The sequence below is a fragment of the Petaurus breviceps genome, unplaced genomic scaffold, assembly GCF_028583685.1.
Source record: "Petaurus breviceps papuanus isolate PSGF00001 unplaced genomic scaffold, PetGlider_PUasm1.0 178, whole genome shotgun sequence".
NCBI lineage: Eukaryota > Metazoa > Chordata > Mammalia > Diprotodontia > Petauridae > Petaurus > Petaurus breviceps.
In genome coordinates this window covers 25,314,633-25,324,798 of record NW_027185777.1, presented here as the reverse complement: position 1 = coordinate 25,324,798, position 10,166 = coordinate 25,314,633, and positions in this window count along the sequence as shown.

The following is a 10,166-nucleotide window of genomic DNA, read 5'->3' as shown; positions in this document are numbered from 1 at the left end:
TGTGGTGCCAGAGAGACAAACACAAAAATGTAATAGTCTCTGCCCTCAGGAAGCTTATATACTCTCAGGGGAGAAAACATGTACATATGTGTACCTATTTATGAAAATATACATCTATGTGTAAGTACATGTGTATTATGTTACATGTAGATGTGTATTGTACATATAATTTCTCTGTGTAGATATACACATGTATATATGTATATACATATATATGCATGTGTATATATATATAATCTCACTCCAATTCCAAAACGTCAGGTGATTCAAATAAAAATTATGGAACTCATGGTAGGAAGAAGTGGGTGGGCAGTATGTTAATAACCTGCATTTAAGAAGTAGAATAAAACACATCATCAAGAATATGTGTATCAGGAAAAGGAATTATTTGCTGAGAGTGGGAAACAGAGAAACAAAAGATGGGCAGTTCAGGTGGAACACTGCTATCTGGTGCGTGTGTGTGTGTGTGTGTGTGTATGTTTCTATCTACCTACCTATTTACCTACCTATCATCTCTACACACATAGTACAACTAAGGAAAGTCAATAAAAGTCATCCAGAACAGTTCCAGACTAAGAATAAGTATATGTTTTAAATAACCTTTCTCTGGTACTAATTCAAAGTCCATTGGCTAAGACAACTGTCTGATTTTGCATTAGGAAATTCCTTATTGGGGCAGCTAGGTGGCACAGTGGATAGAGCACCAGCCTGGAGTCAGGAAAACCTGAGTTCAAATCTGGCCTCAGACACTTACTAGCTATGTGACCCTGGGCAAGTCACTTTACCCTGATTGCCTCCAAAAAAGAAAGAAAACTCCATGTTAACTTCTATTTAACCTCATTTAGGGGGCATTTGGGGATGCTGTCCAGAAACCAAAAATCTACAGGAGCTATGTAAAGTCTGAGACTATAAGACCTGCTTCACTTGAAAAGCTTCCCCCAGTGCTTGGTAAATGAAATTGAGCAAGAATAAAATTTTCGTGAAAAAGTAAGACACTTTAAAATACAAAACATGAAACCCTAGGTATTAATTAGGTGATAGATTATGGAACTCAAAAAACCTCTCCCAATCCATATTTCTGTCCCCTTTAATTCATATTTCTCAGTAACTAACAACAACAAAAACCCTTGCTTTTCCCACTATATTCTGACTAAGATGTCTCTCTGTTCATGAAGTGCTTTGTAAACCTGGAAGTGCCATGCAAGTTCATTGTTATTATTTAGTTGTCTGTATCATCAGTTTCCCTTCATCTAGTTACATATTTCCTTTGAAATTAAAATATACGGCCCCTCCTTCCCAGGAGGTGATGGAGTAATGTTTCAATAGCATTTCGATGAGGCACCATGAGTCAGAAGAAGGGTTCTGATGGAAAGATGGTTAAAAATGCACAAAATAACATTTCCCAGGTTGAATGCTTTGTGGAAAACTTCATCCTGTCAAATGAGGCAGCAGGCAGACATTAAGATGCTAAGAGAGTAAAATGTTCTTCTGTTTATAATGGAACAGAAAAACCTTAATTACATTTCTCATTTTACCTATTAACCCCAGGTCTTTTTTTTTTCTCCAAAGTTGAGTACCTGGATCCTTTGACAAGTCAGCTCTATCTTTTCTGTTGTTGACCTCTTCCCTCCTACTTTCTTCTCATCAGTCTGTTAGAGCTAGGATTGTATTCTCAAGGAAAGCAATTTAAAGAATATCCATCATATCATAGTTTCAATTTATAAGGGTACGTGACGGCTATTCTGATGATTTTTCATCTCTGGAGACCCTCCTCAATGAGCTAGAGGGTATAGAATTTGGAGGTAAACTCGACCACATTTGCCTACCTCCTGTCGTTTTGCAACTAAGTGGCCTGTGATTTGGGGGAGCGAGTGCATGATTTTCTAAAGGTTATACATCCTTTGCATGAGAACCACAAATGTCAGGAGCTTATTTGTAGTTACAAAGATAGGAGAATTCCTTTAGGGGAAATTGAGACTTTAATTATTGACTCCTTAGTAATACGATTTGCCAGGATTTCTCATGTCCAGCCATCAAATCCCAAGCCTGCGATATTGCATCAGCTATTTCTTTTCTGAAATCCCCAAATCATACCTTACCTTCTTATGAACATTTCTCTTATGTGCAGCCACATTAAATCAATTACTTAAACCTCTGCCAGGTAAAACTTGATTAGAGGGTGCAGATTGGCACCTGAGCATCTCTAACTGCTATCTTGTTGATTAGACAGCTAAGCTAACCAACCTACTTACTCCCCCACTCCCTTTCTCGGTTCTCATTTTAGGACTGAAATAAGGCATTGGATTTAGGAGGTATCTCAGTTCTGCAGGATGGCAGGATCGAAATATGTTTACAGAAAAGCATTGAACTCTGAAAAGCAAGTGGGCGCCTCTTGCCTGTCAGCTCAGTGGTGATGTCAAATCCATCATGTGTTTCCCAAGAGTTAATACTCACCAAAGGTCAGACCAGACTTGCTCAAGGAAACCCACCCTTCCCCCATTCCACCACCACATTTTTTTTTAAGTTGCACATTATAAACTGGTAGTGGAACAGGAATTTGAATTATTTTTTTTTAATTGTGAAAAGAAGCAAGCTGGAATTTAATGTCTTCTTTTAAATACTTTCTTATCATTAGAAAAAATTACAAAATCTCTGTACTTTATGTAAAGAATATAAGAAAGAGTAATCATCAAAGTAGTTTTCTTTAAAATGTTTTATTCTACCAGTTCCATCTAAAATGGAACCATGATATCTGAGGAGGCTAAAACCATCCTTTCCCATTAAGGGTCTTTCCATGGGAGGCCTTTTGGGAGCTATCTTTTTATTAAGTCTCAGGAGGGACAGTTTGCATGAGGTAGAAAAGCATAGCTTTCAGTCAACATTCTATGTATTGCTCTGTGAGGATGACATTGCTGACCTAAGATTTTGATATTGTGCTTTGAGATGGTTTTCTAACAGTGATATTGGAAACCATCTCACTGTTCTTTCCCAGAGCCAGCATGAGGTGACTGAGGCTTTGCAGAAATTGAGGGTCAGGGAAGGGGACATATTTCCTTCTTTCTGGGTGCTGATATCTGAGGTGTGCACTTCATCTCAGCATTCTGGATTCCACCATATGTCATGAAGCCACTGGAGGCAAGGAAGACTACTAAAAGAAGTGTTTCCTTCCCCTTCCTTAGCTCAGATGCTTTTAACCCCACTTGGTGGGGGCAAGGGGGTATCTTTTTTTTTAACCATATTCATTCGCCACCATTAGTGCGCCTACACTCAATGGATAAGAAAAATTCAAATGCCACCTATCCAAGAGATCCACCCCAAGTGAATGCCCAAGATCAATGGCAATGATGAGAAGTTCTGGCATTACAGTGTTTCAAGGTCTCTCTGTTTCCTCAACCACTTATCCCTCTGATTTTGCCCCAGCTTCTGCAATCCGCAGTTACAGCTCTGCCTTCTTCATGATCAAAGGCATGCATTTGTGTGACTGAGAGCTATGGTTGATTTTCATGAAACTGAGTTTCTCTGTTCAAAATTAATGTGTCAACTTTCTTCTGATGGTTGCCTGAATAGAGGCAGACAGTTTATCTCCCACATGCCTACTCCATCAAAAACTTTAAAATGGCACCAGACTGAATATAATCAAGAAAGAAATTCAATGAGAAACTTTACTAAGTGACTTCTTTCACCCTGGACTTTATCCAGAAGCCATTGGTGATAAAGCAGCCCCCCCTCCCTTCCAAAAAAGCCAGCACAATAAGGGCAAAGCAGCCAGAAGGCTCCCAGCATTGAACTCAGGAAAGAGATGCCAGTGATTTTCAGGACTCTGTATCCAGATGCAGTAAGAGCTGAGGGCCCCCATGAAAAAGACCAAGGGTGTTCTGAAGAATGTATCTTGGCCACAAATGGAAGTGGCTTCTATTAGTCCAAGGCAGCACCACTCAGGTCCGGGGTGGGAGGTGGTGGGGAGAGATCAGACATCTCTAACATTCTGTGCTTGGATGCCATTGAGTAGATCAGAGATCTAATTAGAGCTCCAGAAGGTCCCAAAGCACACCAGCACTCTTAATGAAGACATACTTCAGGAGGTGGAGGTCAGGACTGGAACCCAGGTGAGCCAGGTCAAGAACAAGCAGGGCCAACTACCTTACCCCAAAACATAGATGGGGACAAAGCCTGGTTCTGGAACAAATTCCCACTTTAGAAATTAAGGTTAGAGAGATGGATAAGCAAAAAATATTGATTTCTATGAAGAATTATTATAAATCCAGAGATACCAAAAAATTTAAATAAGAAAAGAGTAACTCCATGAGAACTGCTGGCAGAGACTCAAAGGATAATTAGATTTTTACAATGATTACATGAGTATCTAGAAGAAATGAAACAAAAGGTTTAAAGCAATGAAATAGTCTGGAGAAGAAAATGGAAATAGAATAAAAAGGCTTAGAAAAGAGAAAACAGTAAACCTTCCCCCAGTTATGGAAGCCCTGAAAATTTAGAATAAACTCTACTCCCAACAAAATCAGTGACATCATGAGACAGCAAGAAATATTAGAACAAAGTCAAAAGATTGGGAGGAAAAAGAAAATATAAGGTATTTGATTTTTTAAAAATCCAGATGCTACAATTCAAGAAATCCTAAACAAAAATTATGTGAATTTATTAGAAACAGAGAACAAAGTAGAAATAGAAAGAAACTTTTGAAAGAAACTCCAAATGTTTTAGCCAAAATTCAGAGCTTCCACGTCAAAGGAAAAAAAATGTTTCCAAAAGCCATAGTGTTCAGATACTATAGTACCACAGTCAGGATCACATAAGACCTAGCCAATTCTACTATCAGGAAAACAGATCTTGAAATAAAATATTCCAAAAGGCAAAAAAATATGGGCTTAAAATCTTGAATAATTTAACTATGCAAAACTGAGTATGAGCTGATGGAAGGAGGATGGGGGCATAGAAATTTTTTATGGAATAGAGAATTTTTTTGCATTCCTCATAAAAATACCAGAGCTAAGTAGAAACTTTGGAATGAAAACCCAAAGGCCAAAGAAACATCTAGAAAAAATCTATTTATTTTAGCAATTGGAAGGAGCTATACACTAATACACTAACTTGTAAGGAGTGGAGAAAAGCTAAATTTAGATTCAGAACCTTAATATTTTCAATGAATATTTAGGGAGTTAAATAAGAAAAAGAGAGGATCTAAGGATGCATTGATTTTATTCTGAATGTTTGAAGAGAGGAATGAAAAAGGAAGTTAAAAGGAATATAATACCTCTTTGGTGAAGGTATCATAGCTGCAGCCACATCAAGTTGTCAGTCCCAGCTTCTCCTCATCCTGACTCACCACTGTTCATTCTTACCCAGGAATAAGTCAACCAGGAAGCCGCTCCACTGCCATGGCATTCAAAGACACCAGCAAGACACTTGGGGAGCCCGAAGTGGCCATTCACAGAATCCATATCACCCTCACCAGTCCAATGTGAAATCACTCTAGAAGGTGTGTGCTGATTTAATTAGAGCAGTCAAAGAAAAGAATTTGGAAGTGAAGGGACCTATTTGAATGCCCACTAAGACACTAGAAAGACTCTTTGTGGTGAAGGTTCAAAGACTTGGGAATGGTTCCAGATGAGAATACACAAACTCCTGATTGATTTGCACAATCCTTCTGAAAGTGTTAAACAGATCACTTCTGTCAGTATTGAACCAGGTGTAGAAGTTGAAGTCACCATTGCAGATGTCTAATCAATCATCTCTTTTAATAAATTGATTGCAACTATTAAGAAAGGAATACACTAGTGCATAGAGGAAGAAGGGGGTAGACCTTTCTATTTCTCATACTTGAGGGAGATGTGAAGAAGAATATGTAGACATGAAAGAAGAGGTGGGAGAAGTGGGCATAGAATGAACCTCACTCTAGTCTGAACTGCACAAAGAAATGTAGAAGAGTTACACACACACACACACACATACACACACACACACACACACACACACAGAGGCATGCATGAGTTTGCATTGAAATGCATCCCTTAGTAGAAAAGTAGGTGGGGAGTAGGTGAGGGTTGGGTAATGATAATAATAGCTGGCACTATATAGTGCTTTAAGATTTGTAAAAAGCTTTATAAATGTGGTTTATTTTATCCTCACAACAATTCAGGGGAGAAGGCATTATTATTATCCCCATTTTACAGATGAGGAAACTGAAGAAGACAGATTATGCCAAGACAGACTTGCCCAGAGTCATATAACTGGTAATAGTAGTAGTAGCAGCAGCAGCAACAGTAGTATTATTAGTAGTAGCAGTAGTAGTGGTGGTGGTAGTAGTAGTAGTAATAGTAGCAGTAGTAGTAGTAATAATAAAGTAACATATAACACTTACTATGAGCTAGGCATTAGCCTCACAACAACCCAGGGAAGTAGAAGTATTATTATTTTCCCCATTTTAGAGATGAGAAAACTGAAGTGGACTAAGTGACTTTCCTAGAGTCACATGACTAGTGGTAATAATAATAATAATAATAATAATAATAATAATAAACTAACATTTATGTAGCACTTACTGCATGCCAGGTATTATGCTAAGTGCATTACAGTTATTATCTCATTTGATCCTCACAACAGCCCTGGGAGATAGGTGCTATTATTATCTCCATTTTACAGATGAGGAAACTGAGACAAACAAAAACCAAGTGATTTGCTTGGTCACACATCTCATAGGTTTCTGAGGCCAGATTTGAACTCGAATCTCCAGACCCTGCTGGTACTTTATCTCCTGTGCCCTCCAGCTGCCTCTATAAGACAGAGGATCATACTTAGGACAGCTCCTTTTTGATCCTGAAGAAGATATTAAAAGGAAAAAAAGCAAACCAAAGAACTACAAACTGGGGGATGGCTGAACAAACTGAGGGATGTGAATGCTGTTCTTTGTCCTTCGTTCTCAAAGAGGACCATGACATCAGGGAGGTGATTGATTCTGTGACTTGCAAGAAAACTGGATGTAAGTGAGGGAGGACTGTGCAAAGACTCTAGCCTCACTTTCTCCTCTGAACTGTAGGAAATGACTTCCCAGAAAATCCTGAGCAGAACAATGAGAATAATTTTTTATTATGACACAATACTGGAAGAAAGAGCTACCTTGAAAGCCATAAGAATTCATGAAAGCAATGGCTAGCCATGCCTGCGGAGAACCTGTGGTGTAGAATGTGATCTGCCCTCCTGACAAATAGGTGATGGAGTCAAAGTGGGGAGGAAGATATCCATTTTGGGACACATTCATTCTTTAGGTTTGTTTTGCTTGACTAGGCTTATTTTTACAAGGCTTAGTATTATTACCATGATTATTATTTGTTCCTTTTAGTTGAAGTGGGATGGGGAAGAAGGAGAGTATTGATGGTGATGCCCCCCCCCCAAAGGAAGAAAAAAACACTCGTGCAAGTATACAGAGGATAACAGAAGGAACTTCAAAAGGAAGAACAGATGAGTGGCACAATTTTGAAAGTAAAATGATGAATTTATTGTATACATTAACAAGAAGTGACATATATGGAATTGAAACTCAAAATTATCCGTATAATCTTTTTTGTTTACTGATTTGCATATGGAAATGATCAGGGTGTTTTTTTTTTTTTTAATTGTTTTGATTCTAAAGTTCAGAAGAAAAAAAATTAGTTTAAAAAGTTAAAGTGTCTCCGGGCTCGGACACTTAGCACCCACCCAGAAACACCTGGCCGTGTAACCTTGAGTAAGTTACTTAACCCCAATTGCTCAGGGGCGGCCACGTGGCTCAGTGAGGAAGAGCACTGGCTCCAGTGTCGGGATGACTGGTCTCATCAGGACCATGTTTTAACCAACCGACTAAACCATCTAACCACCAATGTGGCTGTTTTTAGATTTTTTTAGATGTGTTTAGCTCACCAGGAGAGGAAGCAATTTCTAACCAATTGCTCATGTATTATGATTTGTTTGTCCAATAAAGAGGATGATGTTATCTTTCTGAGGCACTGATTTATCTGAGAAACCTGTAATGTTTTGAGAGTAAGAATTCAAAGGCTGGTCTTGAATCAGCCTTGAACATTTTTAATGGTTGACTGGCAAGATTAGGGATTTCACTTGATTCCTGATCAATTATACCATCATTGGTGTTGAGTTCCCATGACTTTTTACCACTGAGGATCTTCCTATGATTTTATCCTCTTCTATCAGGGTCATTTCATTTTGTATAATCTGAGAATCATTTTCAGGCTGCATATAAAATATCAGAGACAGCTCAGATGGAACAGATAGAGCCTGACCTTAAAGTCAGGGAGTCCTGGAATTAAGCCCTGTCTCTGACATATATTGACTCTGTGACCCTGGGCAAGTCGCATATCTTTTTAGTGCAGCAGGCAACTAAAGTCTAAGGGTTGTGGAGTAAATACTGATCTGAATCAGTAGATTTTTTAAAAATTTTACTCACAGTTTCTTACATGAATGAAATCCAGGACAGATTTGGTTTTAAAAAAAAAATGCCATCCCATATTAGCATTTTTATACATTGTTGTAATTACATGAATATGCAAAGGATTTTGACAACATTGAAAATTTCCTCCTCCAGTGCAGATTGCGGCATATCTGTGAGTTAATATAGATAAATCTGAAGGAATTGTCTGAGGTGTATAGAGATAAAATAAAAACTAGTAAGGGTCAGAATTGGAATTTGATCCCATATTTTTCTCACTCAGGGACAGCTAGGTGGCACAGTGGATAGATAAGAGTACTGGGCCTGGAGTTAGGAAAAATCATCTTCTTGAGTTTTAGTCTGGCCTCAGACACTTCCTAGCTGTGTGACCCTGGCCAAGTCACTTGACCCTGTTCACCTCAGTTTCCTCATCTGTAAAATGAGTTGGAGAAGAAATGACAAACCACTCTAATATCTCTGCTAAGAAAACCCCAAAGGAAGTCATGAAGAGTCAGACACACCTGAAAAAAAGTGTGAACCATAACTTTCTTTTTCTGCCTTGCTGTAGTCGGTAGAATTCAGTTGCTTTACATGAAGGCTTTCTAAACCTGATTGTTCAAATACCCAGCCTTAAAACTTCTAGGCTGATGTCATTGTCTGAAATGAACAAAATAGTCAAAGGTGCTTGTTTAAGAAAGAGAGCCTTAAGTATTCATCCCTTTCATTCTGTTGAGGGTTTTATATGAGAGACACAAATGATTCACTCTCCTCTGGGATAAACCTCTACAGAAAGCAGCCAGAGACATGAGAGCAGGGAAATGGTGGTGTAGCCAAGGTCAAGGGCACTAAGGGAAACCTCCATCCTTTTAAGAATCACTTTGTGATCTACTGAGCTTTCAAAAAGCAGTTTCAAGGTCACAGCAAAAAGAGCCTATGAGGTAGGTACAATGTGGCTCCAAGCATATAGTCCCTGGGGACAAGTAGCAGTCAACCATGGACTTGAAAAGTCACTAGTTTACCAAAGGGCCCCTCTCGCCTCGACATTGGGTTATGTCCATAAGGCTATGGTTTGGAACCTACTCTTCCAGGAAACTATAGGTATTCAGACCTCCTGTTCTCTTCTGCTTCTGGGAGAGTCCATTTGCTCAGTGATGAATCATTCCCTGCCAAATTACAGATGCTCTCAACATTTCAGCCAAGCCCAGTTGATTTTTTCCGGCTGGCCACATTCTCTTTATCTCACCCACTGATCTGAGTGGCAGCAGTTTTCCAGTTTATCATATGCCGTTCTGTGCTGTCATTTAGAAATACACACATGCTCGCCCAGTGAATATTGATAAGATACCTTTGGAATGTGATAAAAATGTGGCAGAGGGAGGATATCTTTCGAATGTGATAAAGACTTTAGAAGCTGGAATAAAATGTGATAAAAACACACTGCCAGGCCATTATGGAGAGTGATTCCTCTGTGGATACCCTGTGTTTGGGGGCAGTGGGGGACTTATTGTCTGTTCCTACTCTTTCAAAGGTTTGGGTCTTTTAGTCTGTGTTTCTAAAGGGAAAAAAAAACCCTTTGAAGGTCATGTTTGAATTCAAAGCTGTAGTTATTGTCTGTTTTTCCATGTTATCTACGTTAGAGTTGTATATCGTATTTGGGAACCCTAAGGAAGAATTTTCTAATTCCACTTTTATCCTACCCTCTGGTATGGTATTTGTCGGCACATGTTTGCAT